Source organism: Myotis daubentonii, chromosome X, assembly GCF_963259705.1.
Source record: "Myotis daubentonii chromosome X, mMyoDau2.1, whole genome shotgun sequence".
NCBI classification, from domain to species: Eukaryota; Metazoa; Chordata; class Mammalia; order Chiroptera; family Vespertilionidae; genus Myotis; species Myotis daubentonii.
This window is the reverse complement of record NC_081861.1, coordinates 34,016,204-34,040,939: the sequence shown is the minus strand read 5'-3', so window position 1 is coordinate 34,040,939 and position 24,736 is coordinate 34,016,204. Positions and strand designations below refer to the sequence as shown.

At 48.5% G+C, this 24,736-nt stretch overlaps 1 pseudogene; it reads right to left on the bottom strand.

The window, feature by feature from the left end:
* Window positions 1-6,211: 6,211 nt before the first annotated feature.
* Window positions 6,212-24,736, bottom strand: part of LOC132224549 (elongation factor 1-alpha 1-like) — a 70,480-nt pseudogene continuing 51,955 nt past the window's right edge.

Sequence of the window (24,736 nt, the reverse complement as noted above, 5' to 3'; positions counted from 1 at the left end):
GGAGAAAGTCAAGGATCCCCGCAGCTGGGGGGCTCTGAGCTCCTGAAGCAACAACTCCAAAAGATACAATGTTTCAGTTATAGAAGCTAAAAGATGGCGGTTAATTTGCATACTCAGGCTCCAAGCAGAGCGAAGCCAAACAGCCCTGAAGCAGCAGGGCAGAGAGGCCTCAGGGCCTGGGATCAGTGGAGCCGAGAGGCCTCCCGGCCCGAAATCAGTGGAGCTGAGAGGCCTCCCGGCCCCAGTGATCAGCCCACTCCCAAAAACTGATTTTATTTATTACATTTTCCAGTTATTCTTGAGTGTCATTATGCAGAGGGTTTATGGAATGTCCTTGGTATTATGTTGATACTTTTTAATATTAAATGTGGTTCAGACTATGGTTTGTTATTTTATATCTTGAAGTACATATAACATGTTTGACAATATGTATTTGTCATGTGGTACTTTTAATCATGTAGATATAGCTTTAGTTGCTAAGTCTGATCTTGATAATGAACTATTTAAAATTCTATTCATTTAGAATAATATATACTAAATGGAGCCAAAGTTTTGCCACTGAAACTCAGAAACCAAACTGAAACTCATGGTTTTCCTCTGGGTAGGATGCAAAGGTGATTTCTTTTCCCAGGTTCTTGTTTAGGTGGATTCGAAGAATGAAGCCATGGACAAAAGGTCATATATGGAAAGGTGGAAATTATTGGAAAACAAGCACAGACTCCCACGTAGGAAGGGGGTCCCAAATGAGTGACCCACTAAGCCCCCTTTTTCCTATGGTTCATAAAGGTTGCATTTTCTGTGTCTGATATCCCCTCTGATTGGTCACTATAGCAGCTTCAAAGCTCAAACCCTACTTGGGGTCCCCCTTTGTTTCTCCCCCTTCTGTGGTAGAATTCGCTATCCCCTGTGAAAATCTGTTTTCCTTTTTCTCCCTTTTGTTTCTTTACTCCCTGTGGGTTTTCCCTTATGTTCTGTGAATGGGTGTATTCCTCTCCCCTTATCCTTGGGTATCTCTTCTCTCTGTGTGTGAATGCATGCCTTTTGGTAGCTCCCAGTCCCCAACTTTTCAGTTCTCCCCCATGGACATTTTTTATTTCTAAAACTCCCTAAAGCTGCCTATCTTACCCCTAAAAACTCCTTTCACCACCTTGAAGCTGCCTTTTGAGATATTGATTTTAAGCTGGTTATTAAGAAACAAAAGACTCGGAAAGAATCTTGACCCTTCACCTTTTCCTGCACAAGAGATTCAGAGAAAAAATCCTGCTTCAGGAAGGAAACATTAGGATGTTCACCTTAGCCTAATTTGAATTAAGAATGATAAATAGGAGGGCTTTAAGCAGGTGGCTATAAGCTATATATTCTCCCACCCCCTCCACCTCATTCCATTGTTTCTGAGTTGCCTAGCAATAATTTGCCTACTATGTGTGTTCTACTCTTTCTCAACTATCTGTAAATCATCCATTCTCACTTCTGAAATCTAATACCCCATGTCACCTCCCCTTTTTTCTTTGTCCAAAAGGTCATATATACTCAATGTTGCTTCACTTCCTTAGGAATTTTCATGCTTATGTGAATTCCCCGTGTGAATGGATTAAAACTTTGATTTTCTTCTGTTAATCTGTCTTTGTCAACTTGATTATTGGGCCAGGTAGAAGAACTTAAAATGTGGGAATAAAGTAATATATTTATCTCCCATAATACATTTAGAATATAATAAATGACAAATATATTACCAAAGTCTGTTATTATTAGGGACACATTCTTGATGTCTGACACTTAGAAAACCTGATCTACACATTTTCCATTATAAAATGGAAGCAAACCAAACCACAGTGATTACAAGCTGGTGTTAGTAACACACAATATTTTAATGTTTCAAAGTCCTTTTTAAAATATCAAGCTGACAGGAGAACCAAGATGGCGGCATAGGTTAACGCCGGAATTTGCTGCTTTGAACAACTACTTCAAAAGTGAAACCAAAAAACGGAAGGGACATCACCCAGAACCACAGGAACGCTGGCTGAGTGGAAGTCCTACAACTAGGAGGAAAGAGAAACGCATACGGACACTCAGAGGAGGCGCAGTGCTGAAGTCAAATTCTGAGGTGCGGAGTGCTCGCGCGGAGCGGGCTGGCGGCGGAGGGCGCGGTTGTTGTTTTCAATCGGGAGGGAGTGGCAGACTCTGAGCACCAGATCCGGGCGAGTCTTTAGGGACCCAGACTCAAACAGGAGAAGCGGGACTGTCTGGCTTCGGTCAGAGCGAGTGCAGCTTTCTCTCCGAGCTTTGCAGCGGGTGCTGGGACTCAGAGAGGCAGAGCCCCTGGGGACAGGACTGAGAGCCGCCATAACTGCTCTCTCCGGCCCACCCTGTTGATCCTGTGCGACCCGCCCCGCCCAAGCCCTGCACAGAGGCATTTGCCGGATAGCCTCAGGCAAAGGCTAGATTAGCACCTCCCTAGAAGACAGAAGTTCTCTCACTGCTGGCACAGCTGATCCTCATAGCCACTTGGCCTGGAGGTCAAACCCTCCCTGGTTTTTTGCTACAACAATCAAGATTTAACTATAAGACTGCGAACAAAGACCACTAGGGGGTGCACCAAGGAAGCATAACAAAATGCGGAGACAAAGAAACAGGACAAAATTGTCAAAGGAAGATATAGAGTTCAGAACCACACTTTTAAGGTCTCTCAAGAACTGTTTAGAAGCTGCCGATAAACTTAATGAGATCTACACGAAAACTAATAAGACCCTCGATCTTATATTGGGGAACCAACTAGAAATTAAGCATACACGGACTGAAATAACGAATATTATACAGACGCCTGACAGCAGACCAGAGGAGCGCAAGAATCAAGTCAATGATTTGAAATGCGAGGAAGCAAAAAACATCCAACCGGAAAAGCAAAATGAAAAAAGAATCCAAAAATGCGAGGATAGTGTAAGGAGCCTCTGGGACAGCTTCAAGCGTACCAACATCAGAATTATAGGGGTGCCAGAAGATGAGAGAGAGCAAAATATTGAAAACCTATTTGAAGAAATAATGACAGAAAACTTCCCCCACCTGGTGAAAGAAATGGACTTACAGGTCCAAGAAGCGCAGAGAACCCCAAACAAAAGGAATCCAAAGAGGACCACACCAAGACACATCATAATTAAAATGCCAAGAGCAAAAGATAAAGAGAGAATCTTAAAAACAGCAAGAGAAAGAAACTCAGTTACCTACAAGGGAATACCCATACGACTGTCAGCTGATTTCTCAACAGAAACTTTGCAGGCCAGAAGGGAGTGGCAAGAAATATTCAAAGTGATGAATACCAAGAACCTACAACCAAGATTACTTTATCCAGCAAAGCTATCATTCAGAATTGAAGGTCAGATAAAGAGCTTCACAGATAAGGAAAAGCTAAAGGAGTTCATCACCACCAAACCAGGATTATATGAAATGCTGAAAGGTATCCTTTAAGAAGAGGAAGAGGAAGAAAAAGGTAAAGATACAAATTATGAACAACAAATATGCATCTATCAACAAGTGAATCTAAGAATCAAGTGAATAAATAATCTGATGAACAGAATGAACTGTTGATTATAATAGAATCAGGGACATAGAAAGGGAATGGACTGACTATTCTTGGGGGGGAAAGGGGTGTGGGAGATGTGGGAAGAGACTGGACAAAAATCGTGCACCTATGGATGAGGACAGTGGGTGGGGAGTGAGGGCGGAGGGTGGGGCGGGAACTGGGAGGAGGGGAGTTATGGGGGGGGAAAAAAAGAGGAACAAATGTAATAATCTGAACAATAAAGATTTAATTAAAAAAAAATATATCAAGCTGAGCCCAGCAGTAATGGCTCAGTGGTTGAGGGTCTATCTGTGAATCAGGAGGTTACTGTTCGATTCTGGGTCAGGGCACGTGCCCAGGGTACCTGGGTTACTGGCTCAATCCTCAGTATGGGGCAGCTCTCTCATCATTGCTGTTTCTATTGCTCTCTCCCTCTCCCTTTCTCTCTGAAATCAATAAAAATATACTAGGTGTACCGGTTAATAATGCAGATTTTTTTCAATAGATGGATTTGCACATACATGCGATTTGATATGTATGCTATTTTGTTGTATTGACAGCAAGCTTCAAAACTTCATATGTCAAATTTGCTGAAGGTGTTAAAATCATAGATATTTTTTCGCTTAAAAATGTCGAATTTCAGCCGTAACCGGTTTGGCTCAGTGGATAGAGTGTTGGCCTGCGGACTGAAAGGTCCCTGGTTCGATTCCGGTCAAGGGCATGTACCTTGGTTGCGGGCACATCCCCAGTAGGAGGTGTGTAGGAGGAGGCAGCTGATTGATGTTTCTCTCTCATCTATGTTTCTAACTATCTCTCTCCCTTCCTCTCTGTAAAATCAATAAAATATATTTTAAAAAAATGTCGAATTTCATGCCCAAAAAAGAGCATTTATGGGAAGTTTTAATTCATTACTTTATTTTGAAGAAAAGTGCCGCTGAAAGTTATCATATACTTCTGGAAGCTAATGGTGAACATGCTCCATTTTAAGATACTTGTGAATGCTGGTTTAAACGCTTTAAAAGTGATGATTTCGATATGAAAGACAAAGAACATCCAGGTCAACAAAAAAAGTTTGAAGACCAACAATTACAAGCATTATTGGATGAAGATGCATGTCAAACTCAAAAACAACTTGCAGAAATATTAAACGTTGCTCAGCAAACAATGTCCGATCATTTACAAGCAATGGGAAAGATTTTGAAGGAAGGAAAATGGGTGCCACATCAACTGAACGAAAGACAAATGGAAAACCGAAAAGTCATCAGTAAAATGTTGCTTCAATGGCATGAAAGTCTTTTTTGCATGGAATTGTGACTGGTGATGAAAAGTGGATTTGTTTTGAGAATCCCAAATGCACAAAATCATGGGTTGATCCAGGTCAACCATCAACATCCACTGCAATCACTTTGAAAAGAAGACACCGTTCTGTGTTTGGTGGGATCAGGAAGGTGTGGTGTATTATGAGCTTCTACAACCAGGTGAAACCATTAATACTGATCGCTATGGATAACAAATAATCAATTTGAACCACGCTTTGATGGTAAAACGATCAGAATGATCCAGAAGACATGGCAAAGTAATTTTGCTTCATAATGACGCACCATCACACACTTCAAAACCAGTTAAAGCAGTGGTTCTCAAACTTGGCTGCACATTAGAATCATCTAGGAATCTTTTTAAAATCCTGATTTCTGGGCCTCATCCTCCCGAAATTCTGTTTCTTTGTTACTAATGTTGTGGCCCCACCCCATAACAAAGAAACAGAATTTCCGGAGAATGAGGCCCAGAAATCAGGATTTTAAAAATATTCCCAGGTGATTCTCATGTGCAGCCAAGGTTGAGAACCACTGAGTTAAAGACATGTTAAAAGATCTTGCCTGGGAAGTATTAACCCACCCGCTGTATTCATCAGACCTTGCTCCACAAATTACCTGAAAGATGGGGGAAATGTGTAGCTAGCGATGGACATTACTTTGAGTAAAGCACTTTTGATGTTTCTCTTGAAATTATCGTGTTTTCTTTGATTACAAAATCCCCATTATTAGCCGATTAAGAGTTAATAGTTGATCCACATTATTAACAAGTTAATACAGATTTTGTAATCAAAGAAAACATGATAATTTTAAGAGAAACATCAAAAGTGCTTTACTCAAAGTAATGTCCATCGCTAGCTACACATTTCCCCCATCTTTCAGGTAATTTGTGGATACTGTCCCAATAGAACTTTTCTCGTTTTGAGGCAGACCATTCAGAGACCCAATTTTCCACTTCTTCGTACGTTTTGAAGGGCTGCTCAGAAAGTGCGTGTGCCATCGATTGGAACAAGTGGTAATCTGAAGGAATAATACAACAAAATAGCATACATATCAAATCACATATATATCAACATATGTGTAACTCCATCTATTGAAAAAAATCCGCATTACTAACTGGCACACCTAGTATTTAAAAAATAAAATATCAAGCTGATGCAGTTGCTCACAGAATTCAAAAACATTTTTTTCTCATTAAACTTTGTGTTGATGGGTCTCAAAATTCTGTGACCAACTTTTGGTCAAGTTGTTTCCATTAAAGGTACAGATTTTTAAAACTAATAACTTAAAAACTGACACACACACACACACACACACACACACACACACACACATGCACACACACACCCCAAATGGTCCACAAAACATTCTCCTTTCCTTTTGAAGGTTTTATGATGCATTGTAATCATTAATCAGTTTTTTTCTATTGAAGTTAAATGGCCAATTGAGACAAACAGTTCTGAGACCGTTCTTCCACCACTGATTAAGACCGGGGTGGCAGGTATTGAAGATAATATTCATTTAGACTTCTGAGCTTTCTGGATTGATTTGGTGACTGCCAGCTCTAGCTGCCTTCTTGTCCACTGCAACTGTCTGTTTCATGACACAAACAGCAAAATGACCCCGAGGAGGGTAGTCTAAGAAGCTCTCAACATACATGGGTTTGTCAGAAACCATATTGACCATGGTAGCATCATCAGATTTCAGAAACGTTGAGCTATATTCCATCTTTTTTCCAGAATGGCGATCAATCAATCTTCTTTAGCTCAGCAAATTTGCAAGCAGTGCGAACTGTGTGACAATCAGCACAAGTGCATATCCAAGCACTGATTTGGCCTGGATGGCTCAGGTTAATCACCTGAGCTGTGCAGCCAGCTGCTTCCATTGGTAGATCACTTTTATTGTCACCAGCCACATTGCCATGACGAACATCTTTGACAGACAGATTCTTGACATTGAAGCCCACACTGTCCCAGGAAGAGCTTCACTCAAAGCTTCATGGTGCAGCCCAGCTGGCATAGGTCAGTGGTTGAGCATCAACCTCTGAACCAGGAGGGCATGGTTTGATTCCTGGTCAGGGCACATGCCCGAGTTGCGGGCTCGATCCCCAGTAGGGTGTGTGCAGGAGGCAGCTGATCAATTGATGTTTCTTTCTCTCTCTCCCTCTCCTTTCCTTTTTAAAATCAATAAAAATATATTTTTTAAAAAGCAACAGACTTTACTTCAGTTGTAATGTTTACTGCAGCAAAGGCGACCACCATGCCAAGTTTGAGAACACCAGTCTCCACTAGGCCTACAGGGACGGTACCAATACTACCAGTTTTGTAGACAGCCTGGAGGGCCAGATGCAGGGGCTTGTCAGTTGGACCAGTTGGTGGTAGGATGCAATCCAAAGCTTCAAGCAGTGTGGTTCCACTGGCATTGCCATCTTTACGGTGACATTCTATCCTTTGAACAAGGCATTATTAGCACTTAGTTCCAGAATGTTATCACCATTCTAACTAGAAATTGGCACAAATGCTACTGTGCCAAGGTTGTAGCCAATTTTCTTAATGTAGGTACTGACTTCTTTAACAATGTCCTCATACCTCTTTTGGCTGTAGGGTGGCTCAGTGGAATCCATTTTGCTAACACCAACAATCGGTTGTTTCACACCCAGTGTGTAAGTCAGCAGGTCTGCACATTATTGGAGATACCTGCTTCAAATTCACCAACACCAGCAACAACAATCAGAACAGCACAGTAAGTCTGTGATGTGCCTTTACTTGTGTTTTTGCTAAAGTTTCTGTGTCCTGGGGCATCAGTGATGGTCATAAAATACTTGCTGGTCTCAAATTTCCACAGGGAGATATCAACGGTGATACCACGCTCACGTTTAGTTTTCAGTTTATCCAAGACCCAGACATACTTGAAGGAGCCCTTTCCCATCTCGGCAGCTTCCTTCTCAAATTTTTCAATGGTTCTTTTGGCAATCCCACCATGTTTGTAGGTCAGGTGGCTGATAGTGATAGACTTGTTGGAATCTACAAGTCCAGTGACAATGATGTTGATATGAGTCTTTTTCTTTCCTGAGTGGTGGTTTTCATGACACTTGTGTTCTAGGGGCAAACCTGTTGCAAAAAAGAGAAATCAAATGTTTAAAAAAAGGAAAATATTTCCAATATAAGAAATAATTTACATGTTCTAATATATCTTTATTGACAGTAAATACAAATTCAGGTCAACACACCTAACATATATACTCTATCTCCTGATAACCATAGATTCATGTTTCCATTTGCTTCAATCTCGTCTTGTTAGATAGCAGCAGGCCATGTGTGAACCCCTAGAATTGCTGTAAGTATAGTACATGTTTTTATGTCAAAAGTTCAAGCAGAGCTGCTTCCATTTAAGAGAAAAATATTATGGCTTATTTTAGTTTCTCTTAGATAGTATGTTGGACAATATATTTCTAACTTCATTTTATTACCTTGCTACTTCTCTTTACTTCTATCCATGAATTGAAAACATAATCTTAAGTGCCCTTCTAGGAGTTCCAGTTTCCAAAAATGATGCATCTTTATAGCTAAGTATCCAGATGCTTTTTCTAAAACCAGATTTTTAATAAAGGTCTTTTTTTTTAAAAGGTGAAGAAGCAACCATATCATATCTCCAATGGAAAGTGTACTCTATTTCTTGATTGAGGTTGGTATACTCATATTCTGCTCTGTCTTCTTATCTAAATCTGTTTTCCCTAAAGACTTTGATCAAGTCATGCAAATTGAGAGGAAGCAGAGTTTGCCATCTTAAAGCATGCCTTTTGGGGATATCGATTATTTTAAGCTGCTTATTTTTAAGAAACATAAGCCTCAAGAAGAACTTTTGACTTTCCCCCTTTAACTGCCTAGAGCAGTGGTTCTCAACCTGTGGGTCGCAACCCCTTTGGCGGTCGAATGACCCTTTCACAGGGGTCGCCTAAGACCATCCTGCATATCAGATATTTACATTATGATTCATAACAGTAGCAACATTACAGTTTTGAAGTAGCAATGAAAATAATTTTATGGTTGGGTCACAACATGAGGAACTGTATTTAAAGGGCCAGAAGGTTGAGAACCACTGCCTAGAGGAATTTAGATAGAAAACCCTACTTAGTGGAAGGGAGCTATCACCTTGGCATCATACTATAATCTAAGTTTGGTACACAGCGAGAAGCTAAGCAAAGTCTGCCTGTTGAATTCCCTTCTGTGTCCCATTATTCTGGGTGGCCAAACAAAAATTTGATTATGACATGTTTGCTCTTTCTCATCTACCTGTGAGTTGCCTACTTTCCCTTTGAAGTTTCAGACCCTCCGCTTACCTCTCCTTAGTATAAAATGGCATTTAAGCCTCAACCACCCAATATGTCCGCAAGTCTCATATTCTTACTGATCCCCATATACATATACATTTTTCCTTTTGGTCATTTTTTCTTGTTAATATGTTTCATGTTAATTTGATTATTATTCCAGCCAGAAAAATTTAGAAGGGTAGAAGAAAAATTAATTTTCTGCTCCCACAATACTAAAGTGTAAAGATGGAATAAATATGATAAGATACACATTTATTAAACAAAATTATTGAAATTTAATAGTGGTAGCTATTACAACAAACTGTAGTTCAGATCCCATGATAAACACTTTTTAGGCATGATCTCTTTTGACACAACAATCCCACCAAGTATGTATAGCTGATCCTTGCTAGCCAGGCATTTAGCATGTTACTCTCAGAAGTTAAAAGGTTTCTTGAGAAGTTAACATAATCAAAATGCAAAAAAATCACTAATAAACTAATTACATAAAATTTATAACCACTTAATTAATCCTCGATGTTAAATACTAACATCCCTCTGCTTTCATTATTTCCTAGTCATAATCCAATATTTTAACACAGATATGTTCAAATTCATCACAAAATAAAACTGTAAATTTTACAAAATATACAAAATTTCATGAAAGAAAATTATATTGAAAATTAATTGTGAAACCAGTGACAAATGTGAATCTTGCAGAGATAGACCACTTAATCTACACTAATAAAACAGAAACATGGTAATTGGTGTACAACCGCTACCCTTTTCATTGACTAATCAGCAAGATATGCAAATTAACTGTCAGCCAAGAAGGTGGCTAATTTGCATACATAGGCTCCAAGTGGCAGAGCAAAGCCTGGTGAGGACTCAGGCATTCTGCCTCAACCCGCTGGTAGAGGGCCTCTGGGCCTGCTTGGTCAGTGCAGCTGGGGGGATGAAGGAACAGAGACACAGCCTGCAGGGGGGCCGCACCCAGCCGCCCCAAGCCCCGCCTCAGCGCTGGGGCTGGGGGAGCAGAGGCCCAGGCCGCAGGGGGACCGCACCCAGCCGCCCCAAGCCCCGCCTCAACGCTGGGGCTGGGGGAGCAGAGAAACAGCCCTCAGTGGGCAGCACCCAGCCGCCCCAAGCCCCGCCTCAGTGCTGGGGTTGGGGGAGCAGAGGCTCAGGCCCCAAGGGGGCCGCCCCCAGCCGCCCCAAGCCCCGCCTCAGCGCTGGGGCTGGGGGAGCAGAGGCACAGGCCGCAGGGGGGCCTCACCCAGCCGCCCCAAGCCCCGACTCAGCGCTGGGGCTGGGGGAGCAGAGGCCCAGGCCTCAGTGGGGCGCACCCAGCCGCCCCAAGCCCTGCCTCAGCGCTGAGGTTGGGGGAGCAGAGGCCCAGGCCGCAGGGGGGCCGCACCCAGCCGCCCCAAGCCCCGCCTCAGCGCTGGGGCTGGGGGAGCAGAGGCCCAGGTCTCAGGGGGGCCTACACCCAGAAACCCAAGCCCTGCCTCAGCGCTGGGGCTGGGGGAGCAGAGACACAGCCCTCAGTGGGCCGCACCCAGCCGCCCCAAGCCCCGCCTCAGTGCTGGGGTTTGGGGAGCAGAGAAACAGGCCGCAGGGGGGCCGCATCCAGCCGCCCCAAGCCCCGCCTCAGCGCTGGGGCTGGGGGAGCAGAGGCCCAGGCCCCAAGGGGGCCGCACCCAGCAGCCCCAAGCCCCGCCTCAGCGCTGGGGTTGGGGGAGCAGAGGCCCAGGCCGCAGGGAGGCCGCACCAAGCCGCCCCAAACCCCGCCTCAGCGCTGGGGCTGGGGGAGCAGAGAAACAGCCCTCAGTGGGCAGCACCCAGCCGCCCCAAGCCCCGCCTCAGTGCTGGGGTTGGGGGAGCAGAGGCTCAGGCCCCAAGGGGGCCGCACCCAGCCGCCCCAAGCCCCGCCTCAGCGCTGGGATGGGGGAGCAGAGGCACAGGCCGCAGGGGGGCCGCCCCCAGCCGCCCCAAGCCCCGCCTCAACGCTGGGGCTGGGGGAGCAGAGGCCCAGGCCCCAGGGGGGCCGCACGCAGCCGCCCCAAGCCCCGCCTCTGCGCTGGGGTTGGGGGAGCAGAGGCCCAGGTCGCAGGGGGGCCTACACCCAGAAACCCAAGCCCTGCCTCAGCGCTGGGGCTGGGGGAGCAGAGGCCCAGGCCGCAGGGGGGCCGCACCCAGCCGCCCCAAGCCCCGCCTCAGCGCTGGGGCTGGGGGAGCAGAGGCCCAGGTCTCAGGGGGGCCTACACCCAGAAACCCAAGCCCTGCCTCAGCGCTGGGGCTGGGGGAGCAGAGACACAGCCCTCAGTGGGCCGCACCCAGCCGCCCCAAGCCCCGCCTCAGTGCTGGGGTTTGGGGAGCAGAGAAACAGGCCGCAGGGGGGCCGCATCCAGCCGCCCCAAGCCCCGCCTCAGCGCTGGGGCTGGGGGAGCAGAGGCCCAGGCCCCAAGGGGGCCGCACCCAGCAGCCCCAAGCCCCGCCTCAGCGCTGGGGTTGGGGGAGCAGAGGCCCAGGCCGCAGGGAGGCCGCACCCAGCCGCCCCAAACCCCGCCTCAGCGCTGGGGCTGGGGGAGCAGAGAAACAGCCCTCAGTGGGCAGCACCCAGCCGCCCCAAGCCCCGCCTCAGTGCTGGGGTTGGGGGAGCAGAGGCTCAGGCCCCAAGGGGGCCGCACCCAGCCGCCCCAAGCCCCGCCTCAGCGCTGGGATGGGGGAGCAGAGGCACAGGCCGCAGGGGGGCCGCCCCCAGCCGCCCCAAGCCCCGCCTCAACGCTGGGGCTGGGGGAGCAGAGGCCCAGGCCCCAGGGGGGCCGCACGCAGCCGCCCCAAGCCCCGCCTCTGCGCTGGGGTTGGGGGAGCAGAGGCCCAGGTCGCAGGGGGGCCTACACCCAGAAACCCAAGCCCTGCCTCAGCGCTGGGGCTGGGGGAGCAGAGGCCCAGGCCGCAGGGGGGCCGCACCCAGCCGCCCCAAGCCCCACCTCAGCGCTGGGGTTGGGGGAGCAGAGGCCCAGGTCGCAGGGGGGCCTACACCCAGAAACCCAAGCCCTGCCACAGCGCTGGGGTCTGGGGAGCAGAGGCACAGGCCGCAGGGGGGGCCGCACCCAGCTGCCCCAAGCCCCGCCTCAGCGCTGGGATGGGGGAGCAGAGGCACAGGCCACAGGGAGACTGCACCCAGCAGCCCCAAGCCCCGCCTCAGCGCTGGGGTTGGGGGAGCAGAGGCCCAGGCCGCAGGGAGGCCGCACCCAGCAGCCCCAAGCCCCGCCTCAGCGCTGGGGCTGGGGGAGCAGAGGCCCAGGTCGCAGGGGGGCCTACACCCAGAAACCCAAGCCCTGCCTCAGCGCTGGGGCTGGGGGAGCAGAGACACAGCCCTCAGTGGGCCGCACCCAGCCGCCCCAAGCCCCGCCTCAGTGCTGGGGTTTGGGGAGCAGAGGCACAGGCCGCAGGGGGGCCGCACCCAGCCGCCCCAAGCCCCGCCTCAGCGCTGGGGCTGGGGGAGCAGAGGCCCAGGCCCCAAGGGGGCCGCACCCAGCAGCCCCAAGCCCCGCCTCAGCGCTGGGGCTGGGGGAGCAGAGGCCCAGGCCGCAGGGAGGCCGCACCCAGCCGCCCCAAGCCCCGCCTCAGCGCTGGGGCTGGGGGAGCAGAGGCCCAGGCCCCAAGGGGGCCGCACCCAGCAGCCCCAAGCCCCGCCTCAGCGCTGGGGCTGGGGGAGCAGAGGCCCAGGCCGCAGGGAGGCCGCACCCAGCCGCCCCAAGCCCCGCCTCAGCGCTGGGGCTGGGGGAGCAGAGAAACAGCCCTCAGTGGGGCGCACCCAGCCGCCCCAAGCCCCGCCTCAGTGCTGGGGCTGGGGGAAGCAGAGGCCCAGGCCCCAGGGAGGCCGCGCCCAGCCGCCCCAAGCCCTGCCTCAGCGCTGGGGCTGGGGGAGCAGAGGCCCAGGCCTCAGTGGGGCGCACCCAGCCGCCCCAAGCCCTGCCTCAGCGCTGAGGTTGGGGGAGCAGAGGCCCAGGCCTCAGTGGGGCGCACCCAGCCGCCCCAAGCCCTGCCTCAGCGCTGAGGTTGGGGGAGCAGAGGCCCAGGCCGCAGGGGGGCCGCACCCAGCAGCCCCAAGCCCCGCCTCAGCGCTGGGGCTGGGGGAGCAGAGGCCCAGGCCCCAGGGGGACCGCACCCAGCCGCCCCAAGCCCCGCCTCAGCGCTGGGGTTGGGGGAGCAGAGGCCCAGGCCGCAGGGGGGCCTACACCCAGAAACCCAAGCCCTGCCTCAGCGCTGGGGCTGGGGGAGCAGAGGCCCAGGCCGCAGGGGGGCCGCACCCAGCCGCCCCAAGCCCCGCCTCAGCGCTGGGGTTGGGGGAGCAGAGGCCCAGGTCGCAGGGGGGCCTACACCCAGAAACCCAAGCCCCGCCACAGCGCTGGGGTTTGGGGAGCAGAGGCACAGGCCGCAGGGGGGCCGCACCCAGCCGCCCCAAGCCCCGCCTCAGCGCTGGGATGGGGGAGCAGAGGCACAGGCCACAGGGAGGCCGCACCCAGCAGCCCCAAGCCCCGCCTCAGCGCTGGGGTTGGGGGAGCAGAGGCCCAGGCCGCAGGGCGGCCGCACTCAGCCGCCCCTAGCCCCGCCTCAGCGCTGGGGTTGGGGGAGCAGAGGCCCAGGTCGCAGGGGGGCCTACACCCAGAAACCCAAGCCCTGCCTCAGCGCTGGGGCTGGGGGAGCAGAGGCACGGGCCGCAGGGGGGCCGCACCCAGCAGCCCCAAGTCCCCGCCTCAGCGCTGGGGCTGGGGGAGCAGAGGCCCAGGCCGCAGGGGGGCCGTACCCAGCAGCCCCAAGTCCCCGCCTCAGCGCTGGGGTTGGGGGAGCAGAGGCCCAGGCCGCAGGGGGGCCGCCCCCAGCCGCCCCAAGGCCCGCCTCAGCGCTGGGGTTGGGGGAGCAGAGGCCCAGGCCCCAGGGAGGCCGCCCCCAGCCTCCCCAAGCCCCGCCTCAACGCTGGGGTTGGGGGAGCAGAGGCCCAGGCCGCAGGGGGGCCGCACCCAGCCGCCCCAAGCCCCGCCTAAGCGCTGGGGTTGGGGGAGCATAGGCCCAGGCTCCAGGGGGGCCGCACCCAGCCGCCCCAAGCCCCGCCTCAGCGCTGGTGTTGGGGGAGCAGAGGCAAAGGCCGCAGGGGGGCCGCACCCAGCAGCCCCAAGCCCCGCCTCAGCGCTGGGGCTGGGGGAGCAGAGGCACAGGCCTCAGGGGGCCTGCACCCAGAAACCTAAGCCCCGCCTCATCGCTGGGGTTGGGGGAGCAGAGGCACAGTCCGCAGGGGGGCCGCACCCAGCCGCCGAAGCCCTGCCTCAGCGCTGGGGTAGAGGAGCACAGACACAGCCTGCAGGGGGGCCGGCACCCATTAGCCCCTAACCCCAAGGTCGCAGAGGCGCTGGGGCCACTGGGGCTGCAGCAGAGACACAAACCGGCAGGAAACCTGTGGAAAGGGAGATAAACTATCATAACTGTATCTCCCTTTCCACAAGATGAGAAAACTGACCCTGATTATTTAGTGATATGGCCCACACCTTTCTACAAGCACAGGGTATGTTATGATCACTCCCAGGAAGTGATCAGAATACTGTTCAGAATACTGTCTCCAGGGAATAACGCTACTGTGGCAAATTATCTAAGAGAGGAAACAAGCTTTTGTTGGGTTTATTCTGAAAGTCAGAGAACAGACCACCCCAACATATGCCATGTTGTTATATTGACGATCTTGACCTGCAGATGCTTGAAAAACAGCAAATGCAAGGAGAGGTTTTCACTTAAGTCTCCTTCTCTGCCTAAAATCTGACCCCCCCCCCCAAAAGGTTCCCTTGATGGGAAAAGTGCCATCAGCCAGTGAAGACTGACTCCTGTCACAGGACAGGAGACTAGAAGTTGGCATCACATCCAAACTTTGTTACAAACTATCTCCCCCACCCCCATTCATCTTTCCTAAAAGTCATGTACTCTCCTCTAAGAGGCCTACATCTCCCGTCCCCTTCCCCTAGAAAGAAGGTATTTAAATCTGGATTCTAAGACAGTTTGGTAAGTTATTCATTTTTCCCTAGGATCTTCCATATATACACGAGGTACACATGTTAATGAACTTTGGTTTTTCTCTTGGTAATCTGTCTTTCATTACAAGGGCCTCTGCTAAGAACTCAGAAGGGTAGAGGAAAACTATTTTTCCTCCTCCATAATTCCATCTCGGGAAATCAAGTCCCAGGCTGAACAGTGAGTTTGGCTCAAGTGCCAAGCAGTCCCGGCTGAGGGGAGGGAAGCTTCTAGGGGGAAATCAATGATACTGGCATCAAAGTAGGACAGAGGGCACACGCATGGCTGCTGGTGGGAGTTTAAAGTGATTCAACATTTTTGGAGGATGATTTGGCAAAATCGATAGAAATGTTCAAGGTACATCCAAGAGTCTTCTTCTAGGAATCTCATCTGCTGAGGTAAAGCACGAGTGCATAAGCCCTGGTCAGAACCCAGGATGCTACTGCGGGCTCTCCTTCCATGATGGGAAAACCTGCTAACAACCTGCATTTTTAGGCAAGGTGGCATCTATACTAATAAAAAGGTAATATGCTAATTAGACTGAACATCTTCCAGACGAGGTTCCGAGGTTCCGGACATCCTTCCAGACAAAGCCATGGTGACAGGGCTGAGGCAGAGGCGGTTAGAGGTGATCAGGCAGGCAGGGGAGAGCAGTTAGGAGGATCAGGACGGCAGGGGAGAGCAGTTAAGGGATCAGGCCAGCAGGCAGGTGAGCAGTTAGGTGCCAGCAGCCCTGAGGGGTCCCGGATTGGAGAGGGTGCAGGCCAGGCTGAGGAACTCCCCGCTCCCGTGCACAAATTAGGGGCAATCAGGCAGGCACACAGGTGAGTGGTTAGGAGGCAGCGGTCCAGGATTGTGAAAGGGATGTCCAACTGCCGGTTTAGACCCGATCCCGGCAGTTGGACATCCTGAGATTAGGCCTAAACCAGTAGTCGGCATCCCCCAAAGGGTCTGAGATTGGAGAGGGTGCAGGCTGGGCTGAAGGACACTCTCCTCCCGTGCACGAATTTCGTGCACCGGGCCACTAGTAGTTAAATAAGAGACCATTGATGAGAATGATGCAGGTAGAGTTCTTTGGAAAACTGATGAAGCTCTTTATTATTTTTCCAGAAATTACCCTATTAATGAGTATGCAAATAAAATAAAAAATAAAGTTCAGGGTATAATATGTTATTATAAAATTTTCAGAAAAATTATACATACATATATAAGAAAAGTCAAAATCAACATCAAATCAATCTTTCTTCTGAATAATGTATAATTCTAATTATAAATTCAGTTTTGTTTATTGCAAGATAAGCCCTGCTGGTGTGGCTCAGTTGTTGAACATTGACCTATGAATTAGGAGGTCATAATTGGATTCTGGTAAAGGCACATGTCTGGATTGTGAGCTCAACCCCCAGTAGGGGGTCAGCAGGAGGTAGCCAATTGATGATTCTCTCTCATCATTGATGTTTCTATCTCTCTCCCTATCCCTTCCTCTCTCTGAAATCAATAAAAATATATTAAAAAAAATGTAAAATAAATATAATTTTAATTATTTTTTCAAGATTACATCCCAATGAAACCTTTTATTCACAATTTTCAATGTATTTGTGGCCCTCTTTTCAAGTGCATTCACTTAAGTAGACTTTTCTGATGCCAATTACTCTTCGATATTGAGGATTTACTACATTATTATCGATGTGTATGCTATTGGTGGAAGTGGAATTCTTGAGGTGCCTCAAAGTAAAGAATTTCCTGAGGACCCCATGGAAAGATGTGTTTCATGGAAAGTTTTATTGATGATGTAAAATTAAGGGTTTTTTTTCCCCCAAGGTCCCATCTCTGTCTCACTATGGAAAAAGTCCAATCTTGTCTTCAGCAGGGCCAGAATTAAGGCCACTGCCCAGGGTTTCTGCTCCATATTACAGTCTAGCCCAGCATCTGGCTAGCTTCGCTTGTATTCCCAGCTGCAGTCCATTGCATGTGGGGTCTGAATGGCCATGGGCTTGTGGTTGCTTAAAGTCACAAGGCTATGGAAAGAGAACAGGCGAGTGCACCGGTGAGTGCAGGTCATGAAACAAGAGAAAACAAGAGTCAAAGCAAGAGCCAAGAGCAACGAAACTTTTTGTCTAGGGATTTTAACCCAAAGCTTCTTCAAACTAACCAATCAACCTTTCAAGATTTCAAATGCTTCTGATGGGGTCCACCACCTAGCCACTCTATTGTTTCCTAGGCTAGACTGACTCTCCTGCAAGCGACTCTCCTGCAGACCACAACTTCTACTGCACATGTTCCTGTCTCCCTCTTCTTCCTCCAACAATCCAATGCTCAATGGGGGAAGGAGGGGTATTAATCCCCTTGGAGGTACAATGCTGAAATTCTTTAGGGTGTGAAGTTGTAGCTTCCTGGTCCAGCAAGCAGGTTTATACTTCCCAGATAAATATGCTCAATAATGTCTGACTCTCCCTTTGCTCTCTTCCTTTATTAATATTGACTAGCTAATTATGAAGATAACATTTACTTTATTTATTTTTAAAAATATGTCTTTATTGATTTTAAAGAGAGAAAGCGAGAAGGGGAGAGAGAGAGAAACATCAATGATGAGAATCATTGATTGGCTGCCTCCTGCATGCCCCCTACTGAGGATTGAGCCTGCAACCCGGGCATGTGCCCTGACTGGGAATCGAACCATGACCTCCTGTTTCATAGGTCAATGCTCAACCACTGAGCCACACTAGCCAGGCCTATGATGATAACATTTAGATGAGGAAACAATTTCTGAAAAATAGAGTACCTTGCCATAACAGTCAGCGTCCAGTCAGGGGACAAAAGCCACACAAGTTATTTGAGCATAGAAAATTTAACATATAGAATAATTAGCTAAGTATAAATATTGTTAAATTGATAACTGCAAAAGTAGAAAGAGAATACTGGATTATCATAGAGTTAGCAAATACAGGAAGCAGCTATCATATCTAGGGCTGGACAAACAAGAGAGATTGGAATTATTAAACTTAGAGGAAGGGCTCCATGGTGCTGATTCTCAGACCTCTGAAGAGGAGGCACTGGTGACTCTGGGGGTAAAGGGAAGCAGGTTAGATGAGGCTGGTTCAGTAAGTATTGAAAAAATGGCATACGAGGATTCAACTCCTACTATGGGACAGACCTGTTGCTTCCAGGGTGTAGATGAAGGGTTCCCAACCTTTTTTTGGCCATGCCCGACCTAAGCATCTCTAAAATACTGATCCCCCCATGACATATAATTTTTATTATTCAAAAAGTGAACATGGAGGAAGGCTAAAAGGCCATTAACTTGGTCTAAACAAGCTTCCAAAGAACATGGCATCCAGGAAATAGAAAAATAAAAGAACGAAAGGACAGTTGAAGAAATGAGGAAGAAATCACTAAGAAATTGTTAAAAAAAATAATATGAAGTGATATGAAAAAATAGCAAATAAAGTTTCAAAACATACAGTTGAAAACTGAAATGCATAAATATGTCACAATATATGTTTATATACTGTATATGAGGCCCCTAGAACCATAAGAAATGCAAAAAATGCAGTTAATAACTCATTCTCAAATAGCCCCCCTTAAAAATCAAATTACTCCCTTGTAGTGCTTGTGCCCCACTTTGGGAACCACTGGTGAAGATGCTTCATGGGGAGAGGTGTGAGACTCAAAGGTATAGGAAATCAACATGAAACTAACACAGATTAAGCAGGAAGGAGCATGTTTCTTCTTTCTCCTCCAGCCTTACAGTCTCCCAGTAACTGAGCACATAGCCAGCTGGCAAAGCAGAAATGTGTTTTTTCAGAGTCCTGGCATCAGCATCACAAAGAATAAAGAAGGGTGATTTGAATCTGAGAGATAATAGCTTCACACCTGGCACAGCCCACCTTTTTAGCTACTCCATGTCCATTAACATCCTTCTACACATATTTGAACTTCAATACAATAAAAATAACAACGTGTTTCCAACACTAACACAATGCAGTTATTGTTCATAAAATCAAAGATTTTTTTTTCATATTCCCCTTCGAATGAGGAGACAAGAAATAACAACAGCCATTGCATCCAACTTTGGGAGACAGTTACACTGTTCATCTCTGGCGCACTTGCCTAAGAAGTCAGCTGGTGATGGTAGAAGCAGGATTTGAATCCCAAACTGTCTCAAAATCTGAAACTCTTTACAAGGCAACCAAGTGTCTCTCAATACTAAACCTCTATGTCAAAGTAATATAGATACTGCTTCAGTGTAATATAAGGTGGTTACATCTAAACAACATGAAAAATTATGACTGAGTCAAAAACAATAAACTGGAGAAAATAAGCTGAATAATCCAATTCTGACTGGAGTCTTATATTAGCATATCTGGTAACAATAAAATTTTGAGAAGTAAACTTTATAACAAAATGGTCCTGCATTATTTAAAGAGTTGGAACAATAATAATTTCTACAGTCCTTTATCACATTACCCAAATATTTAATCTAGTTATTACTTCTGACAGTTCATTTTTATGTTGTCTGCTAAATTAGGCATAATATTGTGGAGATCAGAAAGAGCAAGAGTGAGCAACAAAGAGTAAGATAGACTCATTTTTTGAACATTCATATGCAAGAGAGACAGATTAGTATATGGCTTCTGTTATTCAGCACCATGACAATACATTTGTTGTTGAAACACTTCTGAAGAAATTTAAAATTTTTACGTTTCCTATATGATAATAAAAAACATTATGGCCTGCTGTTATTGATGAGATTTTCCACCTACAGCCAGCTGTGTGCAAATGAAAGATTTAAACTCATACTGTTCAGCCTGTTTTCCTTTTTTTTTTCTTGTAATAAGGCAAAGAACACAAAAATAAAACTTAACCACTCTTATGAAAAGTTATTTATGGTATTTTTTTCTGGAGGTGAAAAAATATAAATTTTCTCTCTAGTGATAACAAAATACAGTAAGGGGATCATATGTGTTGGAAAGTTAGACTTATGTTTTTTTTAATATATTTTTTATTGATTTCAGAGGGAAAAGGAGAGGGAGAGATAGAAACATCAATGATGAGAGAGAATCACTGATTGGCTGCCTCCTGCATGCCCCCAACTGGGGATCGAACCTGCAACACTCTATCCATGGAACCAAACCATGGAACTAAACCAGCTATGGCTAGACTTCTGTTTTTATAAGGTATATTATTCTATTTTGCTGAAATTAAGGTTTAACATCTGAGACAAATGTTTGAAGGAAGTGAAGAAAGGAGGATGAAGAAAGGAGATCGAGTGACAGAGTTAAAGTCATCATGTGAGCATTGATTGATTGCCTGTGTTTGGCTATAATAAACATTATGATATGCCAGTGACAAGAGCTTCAGGATTTTCTGCCCATAGGCTTGCCTACTTGGAATTACCATCAATGTTAAGGGAATATCACCTCATATTTTCTCTTAAGAATGTTTCTCTGCAATGACATGTTTATTGTTTTTAGGCATTTCTAATTTATCTGAAAGAACTTGTCTGCCATTATAATTGCTCAATCTACATGTTTATGTCTTCATTATGATTCACACATTTTATAGTTTTATATTATACTAGAGGCCTGGTGCATGAAATTCATGCACTGGTGGGGGGGGGGCTGTCCCTCAGCCCAGCCTGCACCCTCTCCAATCTAGGACCCTTGGGGGACATCCCTTTCACAATCCAGGACTGCTGGCTCCCAACCACTCGCCTGCCTGCCTGCCTGCCTGATTGCCCCTAACCGCCTCTGCCTGCCAGCCTGATCACCCCCAACTGTCCTCCACTGCGGGCCCTGTCACCCCCAACTACCCTCCCCTGCCAGCCCTGTCTCCCCCAACTGCCTTCCCCTGGTGGCCCGGTCACCCCCAACTGCCCTCCCATGCCAGCCTGGTCACCCCTAACTGCTCTCCCTTGCAGGCCTGGTCCCCCCCAACTGCTTTCCCCTGCTGGTCTGATCACCCACAACTGCCTTCTCCTGCCGGCCATCTTGTAGCTGTGTGCACTGCCATCTTTGAGGGCGGGGCAGTCAATTAGCATATTTCCTTCTTATTGGCTTTGGGCACCACCATCTTTGTGACAGTGTGAGGATCAATTAGCATATTCCTTCTTTATTAGGTGAGATTATCATTAGGCAATATTTTAGGTTACATTACATTTTATCTTTCTTATAAAAAGTATCTGTCACGTAGTAGGTATTCATAACATAGTTTGTGAATGAATGAAAAAGTGAATAACTGGCAAAATACAGAATAGACTAAACCTTAATGAGAATGGGACTGTTTCATTTATCTATGTATCTTTTGAGTTTAGCACAGTGTTTATTACTTAGTAGATGCTCAGTAAATGAGTGAAGATGAGGTGGGAAATTAAGGGATATTTATGAAGAGAAAGTCATCATGATGAATTAGAAAGAATACCGATTTGGAATTCAAGCACAGTTCTGGCTTTTATAAACTAATTCTACAAGACTGTGTAATTTTAAATAAGTTATTTTACTTACTTGGTCTTTAGCTTATTTTCTATTAATGAAAAAAATATATTTTTCATAAGGTTGTTATGAGAGTTAAATAATAATGAATGTATAATACTTGATAGAATGCTATCCAGAGTGGAGTTTTTCATGAAGTTGGATGCTGAAGATGCTATAAAGAGCTAAGAGACAGGAGTTCAACTACCATGTTGGATAACTGAAGGAAAGGTTGTGACTTTTAATATGATAGTTTTTTCATACCACAGTTGAGCAGAAGCAGAGGTAATGGCATAATAAATGCGCTTGAGAGGATTCTGACAAAAAGAAAAAAAGATAACATATAGACTGCATCAAATTCTTTAATGCCAAAGCATTTTTTATGATAATTCATTGGTGCTAATATTTTCTCTTCTATGGCACTGTTGAAGAACTACAGAAACAGTGTGACATATGTTTTTGGCTTGCTATGCAGGTATATCTGGGTAAAGATCATGTGGAGGCACCAATAGTGCAGGTGGCTTTAAAACCTATGCTAAAATCCTATCTAATAAAAGAGAAACATGGTAATTAGCCATACGTCCGCTACCCTTCCCATTGGCTAATCAGGGCAATATGCAAATTAACTGCCAGCCAAGATGGCGGCCGGCAGCCAGGCAGCTTGAAACTAACATGAGGCTTGCTTGCTTCAGTGACGGAGGAAACCAACGTTCCCTGCCTGCCTTGCCAGCCTCTGAGCTTGCAGTTTGAAACATAGTTACAAATATAGAAGCTGAACAAAACCCCAGAAACCTGCTTTCAGCGAGCTGGGATCTCAGAGCTGGAGTTGATACAGTGTTTCGATTATAGAACACAAACAAACCAGATACCTGCTTTCAGCAGCAGAGGCCTCAGAGCTGGAGTCAAAGCTAAAGCTAGCCCAGAATAAAAAAGAAAAAGAAAAAAAGGATCAGTTGGGAGCTACAGTCACCCGCCAGCCTGAAAACAGCCCTCAGCCCCTCACCCAGACTGGCCAGGCACACCAATGGGGACCCCCACCCTGAAGGGTGTGTGACCAGCTGCAAACAGCCATCATCCCCTCATCCAGGCTGGCCAGGCACCCCAGTGGGGACCCCCACCCCGAAGGGTGTGTGACCAGCTGCAAACAGCCATCATCCCCTCATCCAGGCTGGCCAGGCACCCCAGTGGGGACCCCCACCCTGATCCAGGACACCCTTCAGGGCAAACCAGCCGGCACCCACCCATGCACCAGGCCTCTATCCTTTATAGTAAAAGGGTAATATACCTCCCAGCACCAGGATCAGCAGAGCTGCGAGGCCTCCCGGCTCCAGGATCAGCATGGCAGGGGGCAGAGCCCAAACCCCCTGATCGCCCTGCAGCTCTGTGTGTGACAGGGGCCGGGGCCACAACCTCCCTATCTGCCCTGCTCTGTTCATGACAGGGGAAGGTGCCCCAACCCCCTGATCAGCCCTGCTCTGTGCCTGATACGGGGGAGATCCCCAACCCCCTGATCAGCCCTGGTCTGTTTGTGACAGGGTGTGGTGCCCCAACCCCACCCCCCCACACACATGGGCCCAGCTCTGTGTGTGATGGGATAGAGCCATAACCTCCCCATCAGCCATGCCCTGAGTGTGACAGTGGCGGCACCCCAACCCCCTGATCCGCCCTGCTCTGTGTGTGACAGGGGGCAGTGCCCCAACTCCCCTATCGGCCCTACTCTGTGAGTGACAGGGGGGAGCTCCCCAACCCCCTGATTGACCCTGCTCTGTGAATGACAGGGGGCAGCGCCCCAACCACCTGATTGGTCCTGCTCTGTGCATGACAGGGTGCAGCACCCCAACCCCCTGATTAGCCCTGCTCTGTGCGTGACAGGGTATGGAGCCCCAACCCCCCTGATGGGCCCTGCTCCTTGCGTGACCGGGGTTGGCGCCCCAACCCCCTGATTGGCCCTGCTCTGTGCATGACAGGGGGTGGCGCCACAACCTCCCCATCGACTCTGCCTTGAGTGTGACAAGGGGTGGTGCCCCAACCCCCCAATCGGCCCTACCCTGAGCGTGACTGAGGGTGGCATTGCAACCTCCCAATCTGCCCTGCTCTGTGCATGACAGGGGGCGGCACCCCAACTCCCCAATCGTTCCTGCTCTGAGCCTGACCAGGGGCTGCACCTAGGGATTGGGCCTGCCCTCTGCCACCCAGGAGCAGGCCTAAGCCAGCAGGTCGTTATGTCCCGAGGGGTACCAGACTGCGAGAGGGCACAGGCCGGGTTGAGGGCCCCCCTCCCCCCCCCGAGTGCACAAATTTTTGTGCACCGGGCCTCTAGTCTATATAATAAAGAGCCAGGGTCGTAACGACTGTTAGAACCAAAGGTGACCAGACCAGACTGGGGTGCTGCAGGCACCCTGACCCAGCACTGACTGCCTAGGGGGCTGTGGATCAGGCCCAGAGAATGGCCTGCAGAGAGAGATGCAGGGTCTGATCCATAGCCTCTGTGGCAGCTGTTGATCAGAACTTGCCTCTCTTTCTCCACCTGGCCCATAGCCATGCCTACATTTCTCTCCAGGCCTCCACTGGGGCTGCTGATCAGCCCCACCTTTCTGACCAGTCCCTGTTGATAGGCTCAGAGACGCTGACTGGCATCGAAACTGACCAATTAGAAACAAATCTGGGTGAATGTAAGGAGCCAATGGCTGCCTAGGAGGCGGAGCTTTTGACACTGACTGGCATAGAAACTGACCAATCAGAAGCAAATCTAGGTCAACTGTGAGTAGCCAATGGCTGCCTAAGAGGCAGAGCTTTTGATGCTGACTGGCATAGAAACTGACCAATCAGAACCAAATTGGCTGGCAGAAGAGAACAGTTAGGAGAGAGATCATACCGGCAGGGGAGGGCAGTTAGGGGTGATTGGGCAGGCAGAGGCAGTTAGGGGTGATCAGGCAGGCAGAGGCAGTTGGGGGCTCGATCAGGCCAGCAGGGGAGGGCAGTTAGGGGAGATCAGGCAGGCAGGCAGAGGGGTTAAGGGCAATCA